At 42.9% G+C, this 20,786-nt stretch overlaps 1 protein-coding gene and 1 long non-coding RNA gene across 6 annotated transcripts in view; one reads left to right on the top strand and one right to left on the bottom strand.

Moving 5' to 3' along the window:
- LOC146859813 (uncharacterized) overlaps positions 1–20,786 on the bottom strand; it is a 269,652-nt gene that overhangs the window by 83,596 nt on the left and 165,270 nt on the right. The window contains exon 3 of the long non-coding RNA XR_014978721.1: positions 7,090–7,296. This is a non-coding gene — a long non-coding RNA (uncharacterized LOC146859813). The remainder of the gene's footprint in view (positions 1–7,089; positions 7,297–20,786) is intronic.
- SHANK2 (SH3 and multiple ankyrin repeat domains 2) overlaps positions 1–20,786 on the top strand; it is a 2,937,835-nt gene that overhangs the window by 2,873,072 nt on the left and 43,977 nt on the right. The gene's annotated exons all lie outside the window — the stretch shown is intronic.

Raw genomic sequence — 20,786 nt, 5'->3', positions numbered from 1 at the left:
AGAATGCTAACATTCCTCGAATTGGTCTTTCATTGTGTTCTCAGCTTCTTGGCTGTGCATAACAGTGAATGTGGGCACTTATGATACATTTAAGTTCATGTTTCATGCATGACATTTAATGTTTTGTGTTCTCCATAAGACGGTTTTTGCGGTCAGAATTTCATTGGAGGAACCCCCCCCCCCTTTGTAGTGGTCAGACTCACTTGCTGAGCTTGTTCACTACACAACTTACAAGGGCTGGTGTGACAAAATTTGGCAGGACAAAATTTGGCAGGAATTTGGGTTCCCATTCTGACTCTGCTATCCACCCAAAGCAGTCAGGTGGGGCAGGTCCAAAAGACCTGTATGTTCTTAGCACCTTGCCAAAGTGGGCTCTTCGGCATTGAAACAGCCTCATAGGGGTTGATTCACAAAACTAATCTGAGATAAAATCCTAAACGTACTACTTTTGGTATTCACAGAAGGCATTTAGTAGTAGTAAAGTTAGGACTCCTAACTTTACTACTACTAAACTAAGATAAACTCCTAAACTTACTACTTTTGGGATTCACAGAAGGCATTTAGTAGTAGTAAAGTTAGGATTAAAGACTTTACTATTACTAAGTGCCTTTTGTGAATACCGATAGTCGTAAAGTTAGGATTCTGTCTCAGTTTAGTAGTAGTAAAGTAAGGAGTCCTAACTTTACTACTACTAAATGCCTTCGGTGAATACCAAAAGTAGTAAGTTTAGGATTTTATCTCAGATTAGTTCTGTTAATCGGCCCCATAGAGTTTTCAGTCCAGTCGCTCAACAAGATATAGTCTTGACTGGCCAAGCCTTGAGTGTCCACAATTCTTGACCTCCATCTTGGTGAAATTTCCCTCCTTACGTCCCCTACCACCTGTGTCTTACTTTAGATATTGGGACTGCATGGCTGTCCCATAGAGACCACTCCTCTCTCTGTTGACATCATCTTTCAGTTAGAAAGGTCCACTCCGACAGTTAGCCACTCAGACAAGAGAAGCACCTATCACTCATCTAATGTCCTTGCATTTCCACTGCTTGTATTATCTTTGTTTCCTGTTTGAAATTAAGGTTTCTGGTTGCCAGAGTATGCACCCTGTCCAATCAGGAGCCCCAATCGTAGTCAGTGTAAGTCAGACATACAAACTAAATTAACCCCTTCGCTGCTAGGCCTTTTCCCCCGTGCTAAGCCTTTTTTTGGCTATTTGGCGTAGTTCGCGCTTAGGCCCCTGTAACTTTTTGACCACATGAGGTATCCATGCCAAGTTTGCGTCCTTTTTTTCCAACATCATGGGGATTCTAAAGGTACCCAGCGTTTGTGGATTCCCCTGGAGGGCACCCAGAAATTAGCCAAAATACAGCTAAATTTAGTTTTTTTGGGGAGAAATTGGAAAAAAGGGCTACAGATGAAAGCGTCGTTTTTTTCCCTGCAAATGGTATCAAAAAATGGGTTGTGGTTTGAAATCACCATCTTTCCAGCTTTCAGGTACAAACAGTCTTTTGTCAGAAAAGCAAAATGTTTTACACAGTTTTGGCATTTTTCTGGTACATAGCCTATTTTTGCTATTTTTTGTGCTTTCAGTACTTCCAGTTAATGGTAGAAATGGGTATGAAAGCAATAATGGATCCTGGAAAGCTAAACATTTAGAAAAGTAGACAAAAGTCTGAATTCAGCAAGGGGTCATTTGTGTAGATCCTTCAAGGTTTCTTCATAGAAACTAACAGTTAAATATAGGAAAAATTGAAAATTAGATGAAAAAAACAGACATTTGTGTCAACGTTTTCACCTATAACTTCTTCTAATTATGACAGCTGTTTTAAAGCAATATACCGTTACATTTTTTGGACCTTTCTGGTTGTGGGGATATATAGGACTTGTAGGTTCACAAAGAACCCGACGAACCCAGAGCCAATAACTGAGCAGCGTCTTGCAATGGCTTTTTATTATGCACCGGGTATATAGCAATTATTTTCCGAAAATGTATACATGGAAAAATCGGTATGAAAGACACCTATGTGTTTCTGAAATGGGAACAAAATGTAGAGTTCAGAAACAGTAGATATTTGCACATTTCCGAAATTGGGAATACCCATACAAGCATGAGAATTATAGGTCATTTTTCAAAATGACTTCTTTTTTACACATTGTCTTTCATTTGGAAGGCAGAAATGCATCGAAAGTCAATAGGTAATAACAGTTGCTCTACAATTCTGTGTTACCCTAAGTCTCCCGATAAAAATGGTACCTCAATTGTGTGGGTAGGCCTTGTGCCCATGACGGCTACAAAAGGCAACGTGGACACCACATTTTCACAATGAAAAATGACTCTTTTTTTGCAAAGTGCCTAGCTGTAACTCTGCCTGCACCTAGGGAAACCTAGCAAACCTATACATTTTTGAAAACTAGACACCCAGGGGAATCAAGGATGGGGTGACTTGACAGACTCTCACCAAGTTCTGTTACCCAGAATCCCTTGCCAACCTAAAAAAGTATTTAAAAAAACAAATTTTCCTCACATTTCTGTGGTGGAAAGTTCTGGAATCTGCGTGGATCCCCAAAATTCCACCCACCCCGCGTTCCCCAAAGTCTTCAGAGAAAAATGGTACCTCACTTGTGTGGTTTGGCCTAGTGCCTGCAACAGGAAACGGCCCAAAACGCAATGTGGACACACCACATTTTCATAGTGAAAAATGACCCTTTTTTTGCAAAAGTGCCTAGCTGTAGTTTTTTAACCCTAGCTCTGCCGGCACCTAGGGAGACCTAGCAAACCTATACATTTTTGAAAACTATTCACCCAGGGGAATCCAGGATGGGGTGACCTGACTGGCTCTCACCAGGTTCTGTCACCCAAAATCCCTTGCAAACCTGAAAAATTGTCAAAAAACCCACATTTTCCTCACATTTCTGTGGTGGAAAGTTCTGGAATCTGCGTGGTTTCACAAAATTCTACCCACCCCGTATTCCCCAAAGTCTTCTGAGAAAAATGGTACCTCACTTGTGTGGGTAGACCTAGTGCCCATGACAGGAAACGGCCCAAAACGCAAGGTGGACACACCACATTTTCACAGTGAAAAATGACCCTTTTTTTGCAAAGTGCCTAGCTGTAGTTTTTTAACCCTACCTCTGACGGCACCTAGGGAAACCTAGCAAACCTATACATTTTTGAAAACTAGACACCCAGGGGAATCCAGGATGGGGCGACTTGACTGGCTCTCACCAGGTTCTGTTCCCAGAATCCCTTGCAAACCTAAAAATGTGTCTAAAAAAACACATTTTCCTCACATTTCTGTGGTGGAAAGTTCTGGAAACTGCTTGGATCCACGAAATTCCAGCCACCCCGCGAACCTGAAAGTCTTCCAAGAAAAATGGTACCTCACTTGTGTGGGTAGGCCTATTGCCCGCGACAGGAAACGGCCCAAAATGTAAGGTGGACACACCACATTTTCACAGTGAAAAATGACCCTTTTTTTTGCAAAGTGCCTAGCTGTAGTTTTTGAACCCTAGCTCTGCCAGCACCTAGGGACACCTAGCAAACCTATACATTTTTTAAAACTAGACACCCAGGGAATCCAGGATGGGGTGACTTGACTGGCTCTCACCGGGTTCTGTTACCCAGAATCCCTTGCAAACCTGAAAAATTGTCAACAAATCACATTTTCCTCACATTTCTGTGGTGTAAAGTTCTGGGATCTGCGTGGATCCCCAAAATTCCACCCACCCCGCGTTCCCCAAAGTCTTCAGAGAAAAATGGTACCTCACTTGTGTGGGTAGACCTAGTGCCCGCGACAGGAAACGGCCCAAAACGCAAGGTGGACACACCACATTTTAACAGTGAAAAATGACCCTTTCTTTGCGAAGTGCCTAGCTGTAGATTTTGAACCCTAGCTCTTCCGGCACCTAGGGAAACCTAGCAAACCTATACATTTTTGAAAACTAGACACCCGGGGGAAGCTAGGGAGGTATGGCTTGCATGGATCCCCCAACACTTTCTTACCCAGAATCCCCTGCAAACCTCAAATGTAGCTGAAAAAATAACTTTTTTCATACATTTATGTGTGGAAAAGTTGTGGCATCACCTGGCTGACACATATTTCCTACCAGCTAGCGTTCTCCCAGGTCTCCCGATAAAAATGGTGCCTCACTCGCGTGGGAGGCCCAAGTGTACCCGCGACAGGCAAGGCCCCAAAACGTATTGAGGCGACATCAAAATTGCCTATCACAAAACAACCTGGTTTTGCAAGGGGCTCACCTGGGTTTTTCGCCTCGTGCTCAGCGGCCAGCTAGGGAAACCTACCAAACCCACACATTTCTGAAAACTAGACACCCGGGGGATTCCAGGGAGATGGCTTGCATGGATCCCCCAAAGCTTTCTTATCCAGAATCCCCTGCAAATCTCACATTTAGCTGAAAAAATCACTTTTCCATACATTTTTGTGTGGGAAAGTTATGGCATCACCGAGCTGACACAAACTTCCACCCACCCAGCATTCCCCCGGGTCTCCTGATAAAAATGGTGGCTCACTTGTGTGGGATTCCCAAGTACCCACGGCAGGCAAGGGCCCAAAATGTATTGAGGCAACATCAAAATTGCCTATCACAAAACAACCTGGCTTTGTAAGGAGGGGTCACCTGGGTGTTTTGTCCCGTACTCGGCGGCCAGCTAGGAAAACCTACCAAACCCATACATTTCTGAAAACTAGACACCCGGGGGCTTCCAGGGAGGTATGGCTTGCATGGATCCCCCAAAGCTTTCTTATCCAGAATCCCCTGCAAATCTCACATTCAGCTGAAAAAATCACTTTTTCCATACATTTTTGTGTGGGAAAGTTATGGCATCACCGAGCTGACACAAACTTCCACCCACCCAGCATTCCCCGGGGTCTCCTGATAAAAATGGTGGCTCACTCGTGTGGGATGCCCAAGTACCCACGGCAGGCAAGGGCCCAAAATGTATTGAGGCAACATCAAAATTGCCTATCACAAAACAACCTGGTTTTGTAAGGGGGGTCACCTGGGTTTTTTGTCCCGTACTCGGCGGCCAGCTAGGGAAACCTACCAAACCCATACATTTCTGAAAACTAGACACCCGGGGGCTTCCAGGGAGGTATGGCTTGCATGGATCCCCCAACACTTTCTTACCCAGAATCCCATGCAATCCCCAAATTTAGCATCACTGGGCTGACTATTTCCTACCACCCAGTGTTCTCCCAGGTCTCCTGATAAAAATGGTGCCTCACTCGTGTGGGAGGCCCAAGTACCCGCGACAGGCGAGGGGGGAAATCGAAGGCTATTGCCCTGATATGCCCCCAAGGGGGCAGAAAGACTGTGGCTATTCTTTTGGGGGGGGCATTGGGATGCCCATTCTGGGAAGCCCCCACCCCTACTAATAGAAAAGCTAGCATAATCGCTGGCGCCTAGTGGACTTTCTGCCCCCCCCCCGGGGGGGGCAGATCAGGAGCTACTGTCCCCATTTGCCTCCTGGGGGGGCAGAAAGGCTGTGGCATCTTTTTTTGGGGGGTGGGGGCATTGGCATGCTGATTCTGGGCAACCCTTACCTATATAAAAAAAAATCCCTGGCGCTTAGTGGGGTTTCTGCCCCCCCTGGGGGCAGATCAGCTGCTATTGCCCCAACTGCCTGCCAGGGCGGCAGAAAGACAATCATTTTGTAGGGGGTGGGGGCCTTGACATGCCCATTCAGGGCAACCCCCACCCCTACCTATATAAAAAAAAATCCCTGGTGCTTAGTGGGCTTTCTGCCCCCCCCCCCCCGGGGCAGATCAGGGGCTATTGCCCCCATCTTCCTCCTGGAGGGGCAGCAAGTCTTTAGTTTTCTTGGGGGGGGGGTAGGGTGGGGGCATTTGGATGCCCATTCTGGGCAGCCCCAACCCCGGGCTTATAAAAAAAAGAATCTCTGGTGTCTAGGATGCTTTCTGCCCCCACTGGTGGCAGATTGGGGGCTTTTGCCCCCATCTGCACCCAGGGGGAGCAGAAAGACTGTTATTGTGCAGGGGGGGGGGTTGGGGGCTTTGGCGTGCCCACCCCTAATTTATATAATTACAAAAATCCCTGGTTTCTAGTGGGCTTTCTGCCCTCCTGAAATTTTCTGGGGGGAGGGGTGGGGGCATTGGCATGCCCATATTGGGCAGCCCCCACCCCTAATTATCATTTTCAAAAAAAATCCCTGGTATCTAGTGGGCTTTCTGCCCCCCTGGGGGGGGGGGGCGGAAAGACTGTGTTTTTATGGCCTTGGGGGTGGGGGCATTGGCATGCCCCTATTGGGCAGCCCCCACCCCTAAATAAAATGTAAACAAAAATCCCTGGTATCTAGTGGGCTTTCTTGCCCCATCTGCCTCCCAGGTGGGGCAGAAAGACTACATTTCCCCAAAATATTATGGGGGGAGCAAAGGCCCTTGCCCAAGGGGTCGCTCTCCCCTCCCCGGTGCCTAGTGGGTGGATCCCTGCTTGGGATCCACTAGGGAGGGGTACCTTTTCCAAAGATAACTCTCCAGACTTTCTACGTGCTCAGGGGGCTGAGATAGCCCCCTGAGCATGTAGAAAGTGAAACTGAAATGAGCTAATTTCAGTTTAATTTTCATTGCAATGACGTCAGTGCGCCATGCGCTCGATCGGCTTTGCACTGAAAATGTAAATTGGCCTCGGGAGATTTAGCCCCCTGTTCTCATGACGGAATGGTTCAGTCATCAGCACATGAGCATCGAAGGAGTTAACCTGTGTTCACCCACTGGTAGCTTGGTACAGAGCAGTCAGGCTTAACTTGAGAGGCAATATGTAAAGTATTTGTGGAACACTTAAAAAACAGTAACACAGTCAAAACACTACAAAAAGACTCCAAACCAGTTTAGAAAAATATAGAATATTTATGTGAGTAAAAGAAGTCCAAAACAATAAAAATCAATAAGTAGAACTTGGGATATGAATTTATGAAGATTAAATCCCCAAACAGTGCTTAGAAGTCATTAACGCTGAAAGGTTACTTGAGGTCGCGCTAGACCGGGGTAAATCCATAATTTTAGTCTGACCACGATAGAGGGTAGGCTGGCTACAGAACCCACTGAAAAAATACCTTGGATGGAGCAAGTGTCGGCGTTGAAGACTCAATGCGTTGGTTCCGATTCAGGCAGTTGGGTTGTTGCATTGTAGTCTAGCCTCACAGCTGTGTCTTCAGATCGGTGCTGCACCATCGTTGAGCTGACGGGACCTCGGGTCGGCATCGCATTGTTATTGCACCTCGCAGTCAGGTTGATGCGGCATCATCGAATGGGTCTGTTACCTAAAAAATCAACTGATGCTTTTGTTTGTGACTTTATATGGTGATTTTTGTGACCAAACGATACACTATCAAATAGTACATAAAAAGTGTGGTTCTAAATTACAAGAAAAATTGTTGTTGGTGGATGATCTAAATTTAGAAAAAGCTAGTGATATTGCGCACCAATTTGAAAGAAATGAAATAAGGACTAATAACTTAGCTCAGAAAGGTACCAATGAGGTGCAACTTGTGAGGCAGGAGAGCGCTGAGAAAAAAATGAGGTGATTCCAAGCTCCGATATACATTGTAAACCTGTTTCAGAGATGAAACAGTATGTGTGTTTTAAATGTGGTTGACCTGTTTATTTATCTATATGATAAATCATGATCAGCAACTGGCCAAGTATGCAGGTACTGTAAGACAAAGAACCATTATTTTTTTGTTTAAATATCTTTATTAGGGGTTTTTTTTTTTTGTTCCAAAAAATTTCCCCATTTGCTCATGGTACATATCATAACAGTTCTTCAGAAAGCAAAGATTAAATAAGAGCAATGTTTCCAAATATACATTGCATTTTTGCGTCAATATTGTTGCGAGTAAACCACTCAGATTATTGCAGATCATAGTACAATGCCTTACAACATACACAATTTTCATCGAGTGACTATCGTTCCTAACACTCCCCTGATCAGCAGACCTACATATCCCTCCACAGTGCTTAATCGCCCGCGGAGAGAGAGGAGTACAGCCAAGTGAGAAGTGAGGGAGAGAAAAAGATGCCAGTGCTACTTAATAACATTTCCTATAGCAGTAAGACCACCCTTATCAGATTGTCGTGCGAATGACAAGTGTTGAAAAACAATCTTCAGTGGCCAGTACACCAGGCCGACGAGGAACTGGTGCCAGAGGGAAATAGGAAGGAGAAAAGCAGATACCCCAACAAATTAAAACTTTTCTTTATAAACTATAAACAACAATTAAAAGGCTGCCTTCTAAAGACCGTTCCGAAAATCATTGCACTATAGAGTATGGGACTTTTAAATGCAGGAGGTATGGCAGGAGAGGGCACTGGGGCGGAGGTCGAGCGCATGACAGTGCCATGGACCCGCTCCAGGTGCGTAGGTGCCGGGACATAATAAAAAAAATTTAAAAAGGGGGGGGGGAGGGTGGACAGAGGATTACGCTGCGCCAGGCCCACGCCACTAAATGCAACCAGTGAGAGGTGAGTGAATGAAGGTCTCCACGTGTCCGTCTCCCTACCCCCAGGACCATCGGTATGTGTCGTATGGGACGACTGCCATGGTGTGGTGGCCCTCCCCAGTATTCACAGTGTTGAAAGCTGTCAGTAGGGGTAAGACAAAGAACCATTATGCTAAAATCTGCAGAAACAAAAACAAGAAAGATAAAAATGTAGGTTCTAATAAGGAGGCTCCAAGTCATGTCAGAGAAGTAACTCAAGATGATGATGTAAAACCAGAAGAGTACAAAGTGAATATAAGAATTGAATGAGGAATAAATGCACCTTTTAATAAAGTGACTATAGAAGGTACAGATATAATACTTTTGGGGCAAAACACAGTTTGGTAGATGATGATTTATTTCCTTTATTTCCTCATGTAAAGCTTTTGCCGCCAAATATCAAGCTAGTGGGTTATGGAAACAAGCCAATTGATGTGCTTGTGTATTTTGAATCAGTTTTGGCCTACAGAGAGCCGACCATTGAAAATGAAATATATGTTGCCAGAGAAGGTTCATGTCTGTTACAATGGCCACAACAAAGCTATCTCTTGATAATCTGCATTACCAATCACCCTGATCAAGTATTGTGTTATAAAGATTTGATATTACAACGGAATGAGGATAAGGCACAGGAACAGGAACATTTATTTCTAAAGGTTTTTTTCAGCCAAGTTAGTTTTTCTTAAAAGTTTGTTGACTAGAAAATTCTTAAAGAGGGAGCTGTGACAAAAGTTCACATCCCCTTAACCATGAGAACGTCTTTAAAAGAAGAGTTTTATAAACTATATAAGCAAGCTATTTTAGAGGAAATTGAATCATATTTTGTTGTGGTACATAAACCTAATTTTAAGATAAGGCTTTGCATCGATTTGAGAGACCTTAACAACTGTATAGGGGTCGATCACCATGCATTGCCTGATAAAGGAGAAATGTTTTCTCTGCTTTATGGTGCCACTGTGTTCCTTACTCTAGACCGTTCCAGTGCACATCAATAAATTGCTTTACATCCTGATTGCAATCATAATACTTCCATAATGATGGGGGAGAGCATTGTTATAAATGGATGCCTTTTGGGCTGGGTTTTCCCAGAGGATGATGCATAGGCTGTTGAAGGACAACAATGTTTTGTTGATGAAGAAAGACCAACAAATGTTCTAGAAAAATGAATGTGTATCTGAATTCAATGATATAAAAAAAAGCCATTGTGGGTGCTCCAAGTTCAAATTAGTTTTATACCAAGTGTGATTCCAATTTCATGACAGAGGCCTGCAATGTGGGCATTGGTGTGATTTTATTACTAGATCCGAAAGACAAATTGTCAACCATAGCATTTGTTTCAAGATCATTGAGAGTGGCAGAACTAAACCAAAAAGAAAAGCTGGTAAAGTTTTTGAGGGGTTTGTGCAAACCATTCTAGATATGGCTCATGCGGGACATCTAGGTATGAGCAGCATGAAGGGAAAAGTTGGGATATATTTTTTTTCCGGCCCAGTGTTGATAGATGTCTGGAGGTGATGGTTAAGATTGTGTATAAAGTGTGCCACAAGAAATAAATGACAAAGAATTGTGGATTATAATTACCCAGGCCTAGACCTGGTAGAGTATGGGAAAGAATATTGCTTGATATTGCCAGTCCCGTGTATTTATTGAAAGGTCGGGTGTATTGGATAGTTTTAATTGATCAAATGTCACAATGGCCAGTGGTAGAAATGGTGAACCAGGTTACATCAAAAGTGTTATTGGATTTGTGAAACAAGTATTTGAGAGAGAAGGTGTGCCTAGAAGTATGACATTGGAGCGCAACTGACATCAGGAGAAATTAAATCGTTTTTGCCAAGCTGCGGCATCGGGTATATACACACATCTATGAGTTACCCGCAGAGCATTGTTATTGGGTCTTGAAATAAGGTTTGCAGTTGGCAGTAGTTAATGGGAAGGATAGCCATCAAAAGATGAAGGAATTGCATTGGAGATACAGCACCACTCCTAGGGTTGCTGGTGAAAAGTCGCCCTTTAAAAGATGAGGAGTTGAGTTATTGTGTTCTTTTTAAAACAGATGTGTGTGTTGGATATAATGGAAAAGGTTGGTTGTGAAGTGATAGAATTTAAGAATAGGAAGCGGTTTCTGGAAGGTGTGAATCTGTATTAGGGTCCAATGTAGATGCTGGAAGTCTGTCACAGGATCTGAAGAAAGGGGATTGGGTCCGTGTTTAAAAAGAGAGATTTGTTAAAGCTGGTAAATCGAAATTCTCTAATCCCTAGAAGATAGTTAGAGGTGGCAAGTAGGTGGATGAGTTAAATGATGGCAATGTGTTACGCACGAGTAAAGTGGTGATATTGCCACTGTGTTTATGGCCCAAAAGTTCTGAAAAAAGGATAAATACAGTTCCTTAGCTGCAGTTGGTATGGATTCCACTAATGAGACATTTCGATATTTCATGTGTTTAAGACATGCTCCTATATGTAAGAATTAGCAAATGTATTAGTTCCTTACTGTGGTCCCCCGATAGTCAGGATATTTTTTCACTGGAAATATTTCCTGGTTCTCTGTTTGTGTATAGTTTTTTTAGGTCTCCCCTAGGCAGCACATGCGCTGCAAGTGCTGTCTGTTCGAGACATACTGTATCTAGAACATGGGCTTGAAGCACCTCCCATGTTTTCTATTGGCTTCTCTTATTGCTCTTTGTAAATCGCTGCTTCTGATTGGGGAATATAGTCAATTTGTCCCGCCTTTTGCTGTTTCGGACCCTTGCAGCAAACTGCTCCTGTTATATGTGTTCTTCCTTTTTTTTAATGTATGTTATTTTGTGGCACTATTTTCTTTTTTGTTTGCCTCTAGAGCTCTCTCTCACATAGGCAGCAGAGTGCACGCATAGGAGGCTGTGGAGGAGACCTAGCATCTTTTCCAGCAAACACTACGTAATCAGATGGGACAATAGGACTCTTCAGCATTTCATCTTTTAAAATAAAAGCGCTGTCTTCGAGAAATGTTTATAGGACACGCAATTGTTTCCTATTATTTCACTTGATGTATAGCTTTTATTTAAATGTCTGCTTAAGCGTTTTCAAGATTTCTTCCGCTTTCAAATTTTCTCCGACTCTAAGCACACATTGGCAAAAGAAATGCGCTATTTTGGTTCTATGACTGCATGTCTCTCGTCCCACAGGAAGACGCAGTCGCATAGGTGCAACGTTGTCACTGCTGATTTTTTTGCTACAAAGGCGAAGGGGCGGAATTAGTGAACCAGAGAGAAAGCTCAACCGCTGAAATCAGCTGCTGAAGAGCGCACTGGCTACATATAGTCCGGGGGCATGGAGACAGCACAGGGCCGCGCTTTACACAAAGTCGCATGCATAGCGGCAGCCATGTTAGAGGCAGTCCACATGTCATAAGGTTATTTTTTGTCCAAGAAGGTAATATGAAATGAATTACGTTTTTGCCTGACCTCTCAAGCAGCCCTGTTTTTTCTGATTCTGGTTTTCTCACCACAGCTCTTGCTAGCGCAGGAATGTTGAATGCTGACAAACACAAAAATAAGTAAAAAATGTTGTCATTAACAATGCCAATAGCTCGAACATTACAAATGCAAGACCAATTGCATTGTAAATACTTGTTTGTGTGTGCTAGATTTCCCTTGTATCATATCAAAATTACATAACCCAAATTAATTATTTATTCATTTTCTGTACTCAAACCAATTTTCATGTTGTTCATAGTTTTCTGGGCTACCGTCTTAGTTATGCATTTGAACTCTTGTTGTTCAAAGGGGAATGTGTGGCATTCCAATACGAATCTCTGTGTGGAATGTTAAATCTAAATGTACACTGTGATTCCAAAGAGTACCAGTTGAACTAGGCTTCCCTCCTATGCAGATGCAATTTAATGTGCTATGGAATAAACTTACCTGAACCCTGAAGTGTCTTGCCTGTCATTGGAGTAGAGGACACGATAAAGTGTACATGAGCTTTGTGATGACAGGTGTGGGGGTGGATTGTCATAATGTGGCACCTTTGGCACGTAGATCCATTTGTTGAGCATGTGGTTATAAGCAAGCTCATGACTGCATATATGGGAGGCTCGTATAATGGGGAAAATCACAAAATATGGGTGGTATGGTGCCCTGGCTGTGTTCACCTTAGTGTAAGAAATTAAGGTATTAGTTGACAGGGTTGAGTGCCCACCTCAATTAATAGCCACAGCCATTGTCAGGGTGAAGCAGTGGACTCAGTAGATTAACACAAGCTCAACCCCTGGCAGCTATGGCATTGAGGAGACAGTTGACATGTGGCAAAAAATGAGTAAAGTATTTATTCAGTACCAAAACGGTTATAAAGGAAACAAGAAAGTCCAAAACTAACTTGGAACAATAGATTAATTTTTTATAAATAGAATTGTACAAAAATAAAACAAAATCCAATAGGGGAAACCTAAGTTATGAATTTATTAAGTTTTATTGTTCAAAATAGTGCCAATTAATGGTGAGTCCCAACCGCAGTCATTAGGTCGAGCTTGACCGGTACTTAGGTGCAAGTTAAGGTGGACTGCGGTGGAGCATAGGTTGGATACAGAAACCAGGTTCGACCTGGTCAGAAATGTTACCTTTGGTCTTAGGGCCAAATCTATAATAGTATTGTGTTGCCCTTGCGTCACGCATGGTGTTCCAAGGGCAAGGTGATAATACAATCAGATTTACCAAGCAGTGCAAGGCCACCTTCCGTGGCCATATGTTGCTTGGTAAATCTGGAGTAATTCAAGGCAGCGCATGTCACAGCCTTTTGTTACTCTACCATGGGAAGGGTTTCCATGGGTGAAGCGTAGGTGTTCCCATGCATCCACTCATGGATTTTTGCATAGTCCCAGATTTACCCAGACTGGTGAGCTAGTCAAAATGCAATGCCTTCCTAGAGGACGCGCAACGACGAGGAATATCTTTATTTCTTCTAATTTGTTTCTGCATCACTCTTAGAAAGCGTAAAAAAGCCTCAGAGGATTATTTTTGTGCACAAAAACAACCCTGCTCACTAAACAAGCACTCTTGTACAATGTTGCAAGGGTGTCTGCATTGACGCTAGGTAGCAGAATGTGCACCAGCACAGGCAGAGAGAAGGAATGCTTCATATATTGGTAAATATGAAACATCCTGTCCTCTCCCTTTCACTTTGTCTTGCTGCGTTGGTTGAAAGATTGATAAATCTAGACCTTAGTTTCCAAAATGAAAGTAAAAAATACTTTGTTTGGAAAGGCAAAAGGCTGTGCCCAAAGAGGGCTCAATGTCGTCAGATAGCCACTAGCTGAGGTCTTTATTAACTTTTGGCGGGAAAGTTCTGAGCGGGAAAACTTTTAATTTCATGCCCAGAAAAGGTCACTCGCTGACCGCATACTTTTGGTGGAAATTTCTATCTATCGACTTTTTGGAGCTCAGATTTTGGTATGCCCTCCATCAAACAATCCCACAGTGCCCTTCTCTTCCTTAAACCAATATGGTGAAACTTTGTCTCCTTCTGCAAAGCAAGTGTGCCCACCCCAGTGGCATGCCCAAGAAAATGAGCATCCATTCATCTGTGGTTACTGTAAACCAGTATGGGGACAGCTCCTCTCCGAATGAGATTGCTGTCTGCCTGACTAGGGGGAAAAAAGGGCACTGTCCGGGCAGCAGCTAACATTTGCCTGTGACACCTCATCAAGGGGGCTATTCAGCTCCTGGGTGACTATTGGGGCTTAATGAAAATAGGAATTGAGAGGCTTTAGGCAGAAAAAGATAACTTTCTAAAAGTACCTTTTCCCAAAAATGTACTATAAATCTGACTACGCCATAAAACTGGGCATGTAATGCAGATTTAAAAAACTCCAAGAATGAAGTTTGGATCTGCTCCTCGGTTAGAGATTTAATTGTTAAATATAGTATTATATTCCACTGCTTTCCTTTGAAACAGCCAACCGTGCTAAAGTAAAAATTGCTTTTGGGTCTTTTTCCCTGTAAGGGCATGCTTAACATTAAACTTTATATACTAATCGATAAAGGGTTCTGGCCCCTAATTAGTAAGGCTGGACCAATCGATAATCAAAACAACAAAAAAACTGCCAATACTGATAAATATTCGCTGTTTCACTTCTTGCAATCACACATACCACTCATAGTGATTGGAAAAAATTAATTAATCAATAAATCTTTTATTTTATTTTTTGATATTTTGTATCATTTTCAAAAAGAATCAGTCCATGTTATTATTTTCATGAACATTACAAAACATGGAAAGTGAGCTTGTATACTCTTTGTCCTGGCACTTCTTGTGCCACACTACGCATACATTACTGAAAATGTCAAAGCCAATGTCACTTGCTAAGAAGAGATTGTGGACCGAAAACAATTTTATCTGAAGGGCGGTAAGGTCAGGCTCCGGCGACCGGCTCCATGGTTGCCCTGATCAGCCAGCTGGCTTTCGAGAAAGTTAGGCGATTGGACGCGGCGAGGATCACAAAGCACAAGATGGGACACATGCGCTCGCCGCCAAACAAATTTTGAAGAGTTTAGTCCCTGAGTGATCAGGGCGGCCATGGAGCCGGTCGCCGGAGCCTGATCTTACCGCCCTTCAGATAAAATCATTTTCGGTACACAATGTTTTCTTAGCAAGTGACATTGGCTTTGACATTTTCAGTAATATAAGTGTCGTGTGGCACAAGAAGTGCCAAGACAAAGAGTATACAAGCTCAATTTCCAGGTCCTGAGGATAACCCTAAAACAAAATTGGGTTTGAAACGCGTTGACCGTTGGTTTGTGTCCAAACTAATATTTTATTATACATTTTGAGTATCAGGTCCATGAAATAGATTACAACCAACAAATTTGATTATTTCTTATGACCTGAATACTGAATTGTTAGGACAAAATGGGCCCTGGGTCTGTGTTGCACCCTAGATTATGACTGTGGTGTACCTTTTTTAAACCTTTCCCTTGGGTTCTTTCATTTCTTTTCTCTTTTTTCTTTAGTGTTTGTTGGAAGTTGAGCTTTCTCAGATCTGGCAAAATGATTTTATCATAAAATGTATTGTAATGTCTTATTTGTATGTGTAAACATTTTTATTATATGGTTGTATTATGTTGTTGTGGTCTGAAAATGTTTTGTAATGTTCATCAAAATAATAACATGGACTGATTCTTTTTTTAAAAAGATACAAAATATCAAAAAGTAAAATAAAAGATTTTTTTGATTCATTATTTTTTTTCCAATCAATATGAGTGGCACGTGTGATTGCTTGAAGTGAAACAGCGAACATTAAACTTTGACATGTCCAACTTTTAAATACAATGCACCATGCCTTACTGGCAGTAAGGCCTACATTGGGTTGACTTTTTAATATTTAAGAGCAAAATTTGGGCCCGTCAGAAGGGGTTATTTTGAAAGGTCGATTTTGCGATTTTATAACTGCTCAGCCAGGTTACAGATGGTAGGCCTGCAATCATGGCTACACTGACACTGTAGTGGATGGCACAATGGGTGCTGCAGTCCACTTCTGGTATTTAACATGCAGACCCTGGAATAACGTTTATACAGAATACTAAGGATTTATAGGGAAGTTAAATTTGCCAGTCAGGGGTATGCTAATTTAATCATGTGGAAATGAGGAGCACAGGCAGTTTACTTCTAGTTAGCAGCTGTAAAGTATACAGAGTTCTACATCAAGCAAAAACAGTCGAGGCATAAGTCTGGTGGTACACGACACAAAAGATAGGCATTTTCAACACTTAGTAAAGAGTTTGTAGATATTGTCTCTCAAAATACCTTGAGTTCATAAGATGAGTTTAAAGTTTTTAACATTTTAGTGGACTTTTTATAATAATTAGTTAAAACCATATTTGAAGGACCAGTTCCAAGTGAGGCTCATATTCCATTTGGATACAAATGTTTGATTTCTTACAGAGCTACTCCAAAGCTCTCCCTTGTCAAGCCAGCAATAGCCCATCCTGCCAACTCCTGTGCTCTTTTGTCTCATTGTCTGGAAGCAAAACACAAAGACCCACGGTCAGCTACACCTAGTCATGTGACCTAGGAAACAGGCTCCAGGCATCAAAATGGTTAGGACAAGAAAATGCACACTTTTTAAAAGTAGCATTTTCAGACTATGACTGAAAATGTGACTTTACCATTAAAGAGGGTTTTTAATTACAGTTCTTTAGATACCAAACTCGATATTCCTACCTGCTCCCAATTGAAAGTTATCACTTATTAAAGGTAATGGGTTACCCAAAGAGGTAGGTCTTGCAGTAGTGGAAAATTAATCTAAGAGATTTTCAATACCAGGACATATAAAAGTCAAAAGTACATGTCCAACCTACTTATAAGTCCTAGTAAAGTTATACCCCCTTCTAGCCAGGGCCTGTAAATTAATTTCTACTAGTGGGCATGCAGCACTGCTTGTGCCACCCACTTTAGTAGCCCTTTAACCGTGTCCCAGGCCTGCCACTGCAGAGCCTGAGTGCACAGTTTACGCTGCCATTTCGACCTGGCAAAAAACACCTTCCCTTTTTATACATACAAGTCCCCCCTAAGGTAGGCCCTGATCAACCTAGATGGCAGGGTGCAATGTATTTAAAAGGCAGGATGTGTACTATTAAGTTTTACGTGTGTTGATAGTGAAAAACTCCCAAAGTAAAATGTAATTTTTATTTCAGTTAATAAAAACCATAGAATTTACATAAGTAGATCATTAAAAGGTGCACAGATGATATACCTGTAAGTGGCTTTTCCTTCATTGGCAAACTTTTGTGGTCTAATGTTGAAACGGCTGGTCCCGGTCGTGGGAGAAGCCCTGCCACATGGAAGTGGACCGAGTTGGAAGTATTTGTCTACCAGCGCTTCAAGGACAGGAGGTCGTTTGTGGAAGGTTATATGTGCAGCCCAGTGCAAGAAAGACTTTTGCAGCACCCACTGTGGTTTAATTTGAACTTTATTTTGGTGAAGTGCAGCAGCTCACTCGTGTGTTATTTGGGCACTACAGGAACCAGTAGGCTCAGCACGAGCCGACGCCCACTGAGGCGGGTGGTTCGGAAGATTTAAGTACTGCCTCGTGTGTCACTTCACTTAATGAACTGCCTCTGAAGAAATGCTTTCTGAGCATGAAACGCGTCAGGCTGATGAAATCCTTTGTGAATTTGCTTTCCCCTCGGCTGCAGCTTCTACAATAAAAACGAAATTCACCTACCTGTAAGTGGCTTTTCCTTCATGGGCAAACTTTTGTGGTCTAATGTTGAAACGGCTGGTCCCGGTCATGGGAGAAGCCCTGCCACATGGAAGTGGACCGAGTTGGAAGTATTTGTCTACCAGCGCTTCAAGGACAGGAGGTCGTTTGTGGAAGGTTATATGTGCAGCCCAGTGCAAGAAAGACTTTTGCAGCACCCACTGTGGTTTAATTTGAACTTTATTTTGGTGAAGTGCAGCAGCTCACTCGTGTGTTATTTGGGCACTACAAGAACCAGCAGGCTCAGCACGAGCCGACGCCCACTGAGGCGGGTGGTTCGGAAGATTTAAGTACTGCCTCGTGCGTCACTTCACTTAATGAACTGCCTCTGAAGAAATGCTCTCCGAGCATGAAACCCATCAGGCTGATGAAATCCTTTGTGAATTTGCTTTCCCCTCGGCTGCAGCTTCTACAATAAAAACGAAATTCACCTACCTGTAAGTGGCTTTTCCTTCATGGGCAAACTTTTGTGGTCTAATATATATATATATATAGCGTTTCAAGGGACTGCCAGCACCACGCGCATTTTACTTCAATAAAGCCCTTGCTTCGAATTCCGGAGTGTGCTGTGCTTTTTTCTATTTTGGAGGAGGCGTTGGACTTATGTGTTGTCAGCAAGCAGGTCGCTGACTAACAGCACACCCTCTCGGTCTGGTGCACCGTGTTAAGACCAGCAAATCTTTTGGAATGATTGTACGAACTGCAAAAAACACGGAGCCCCCCCGAGCAGCTTGGACTACCAACACGGTGTGATACGCTGCATTGGAGAGAGAGGAGGTGATATTTTCGCCTGATTAAGGAAATTCCCCCGTTATAGTTAGTGCAGGCAACTATAACTCACGCGACCGCAATCCTCTGCTGATGACGTCAGATATTACATCACTGATGACATATGTGTCTTTATGAAAAATAAATATTTGTGATATATGTATAGCTAAAGATTAATGGAAGAAGACATGGGTAAATAAGTGTCTAAATACAGTGATGTAATATCTGACGTCATCAGCAGAGGATTGCGGTCGCGTGAGTTATAGTTGCCTGCACTAACTATAACGGGGGAATTTCATTGTTTTTTTACGAGTGAAATGTCCAGCTAACTATAACATGTGTGAAACCTATGGTTTTTTAAGTGAATTTGCAAGGTTTTTTAAATGCTAATTCGTAACTATAACGTGTGTGAAACCTATGGTTTTTTCAGTGAATTTGTACGGTTTTTTAAATGCTAAGTTATGTATTTATTTTATTTTGTTTTCAGGTTTTTCACCGTGCGCGCGCTGTGGGCGCTCGGTACGCTTCGCCGACAAAGCACCCACGGTTTGGCGTGCGCGCAACGTGCGCGCACCTCGCGATTTAAGAAAAAATAATAATCTTTTTTTTGCCCTTGGGGGTCCTTCGTGACCCCCTGACCAAGGCTAGGGGGTCAGGAACTGTCCACTCTGCCCCCTTTTCAAGTTCTCCACCTTTTATTTGAACCCCCTCAGACTGCGAGAGACAAAATGGCGGCCGACACTTCCTGGTTTCGTCCGATTCGAATGTTGACCGACATCTAACAACCAATCAGAATTGGGCTCGCACACGGCAGGGTGCGCGCACAGTGCGCGCATGGTGCGCGTGTATAGATATTGATATGCTTTTAAATGCTATTTTCTCAGGATATACAGAACAGATTTACACCAGACCTGCAAAAGGCACTTCCTTGACCTTATGGCTACCTCTCTGCCAAATTTCACGTAATTCTGTTCAGCCATTCGGGCTGTAGCTGCGACTAAAGGTCCTATGGAAAAATGCATGGGGAAAACGCGTTTTGGGACCCCCCCTTTTTCTCATCCCCCGCTTGACGAATCACCCCGAGACTTTCAGGGTAGGAGCTGAACGGAGCGCCCCATTAGTTTTGAAATTTTCGCGAGGATTCGTCAACCGGCGCCAAAGTTATTCAAAATAGAATTTTGAGATTTCCTATGGAAACTAGGTTGTAACTATAACTATCTACTGGCGACCGCCAGTAGATTATATATATATATATATATATATATATCACTGAACACAAGAGGCTCAATACCGGCAAAATCTGCGTTGGGTTTAAGAAGGATTCTGCAGTGTTTAAGATGTGAATAAACGCAGATTTTGCCGGTATTGAGCCTCTTGTGTTCAGTGATGTTAAGAAGATGGGCTGCTCCGTGCCCATTGTGAAGAGGCTGCCATGAAGGGTCGGAGGCTCCGGTAACAGGAGGCTTTGTTTGGGATGTGGATCGAGGAGCATGACCCACTCACGCGCCCCAGCCTACCAAGGAGAGGCCAACATGGCGAATGGGCACGCGTGTTGGAATGGATTCGGGGTGAATTATTTTTGCCTACGATCGTGCCGGCTGAACTGGGATGAACTCACGTCATGGTATATAGTTACAGCAACATGCCAATGAACTTGTACTCACCTGACTCTGAGTATTTTCCTTCAGGAGTGGCACCGCAGTGAAAGTATTGTCTTTGACTAACAGTGGATTACGTGGACTTCCAGCTGCTACTACAATTACATGGGCGGTGCACTCTGGGACTGGTATTTTAAATATGTCACGTGAGTCTCAGTAACTTTTAAAAGCACGCAGCGGAACGCAATATGCTAATGAAACACGTCCTTCTACCTGTGATCAAGGCCAGCAGAGGCAGAAACGTTGGGTTTAAGAAGGATTCTGCAGTGTTTAAGACGTGAATAAACGCAGATTTTGCCGGTATTGAGCCTCTTGTGTTCAGTGATGTTAAGAAGATGGGCTGCTCCGTGCCCATTGTGAAGAGGCTGCCATGAAGGGTCGGAGGCTCCGGTAACAGGAGGCTTTGTTTGGGATATATATATATATATATATATTCACTGAAAAAACCATAGGTTTCACACATGTTATAGTTAGTGGAAATTTTACTGATAAAAAACCAATGAAATTGCCCCGTTATAGTTAGCGCAGGCAACTATAACTCACGCGACCACAATCCTCTGCTGATGCTAATACTGTATTTAGACACTTATTTGCCCATGTCTTCTTCC

The sequence above is a fragment of the Triturus cristatus genome, chromosome 3_1 (genome assembly GCF_964204655.1).
Source record: "Triturus cristatus chromosome 3_1, aTriCri1.1, whole genome shotgun sequence".
Lineage (NCBI taxonomy): Eukaryota > Metazoa > Chordata > Amphibia > Caudata > Salamandridae > Triturus > Triturus cristatus.
The sequence above is the reverse complement of the archived record's forward strand: the minus strand, read 5'-3'. Positions and strand labels throughout refer to the sequence as shown.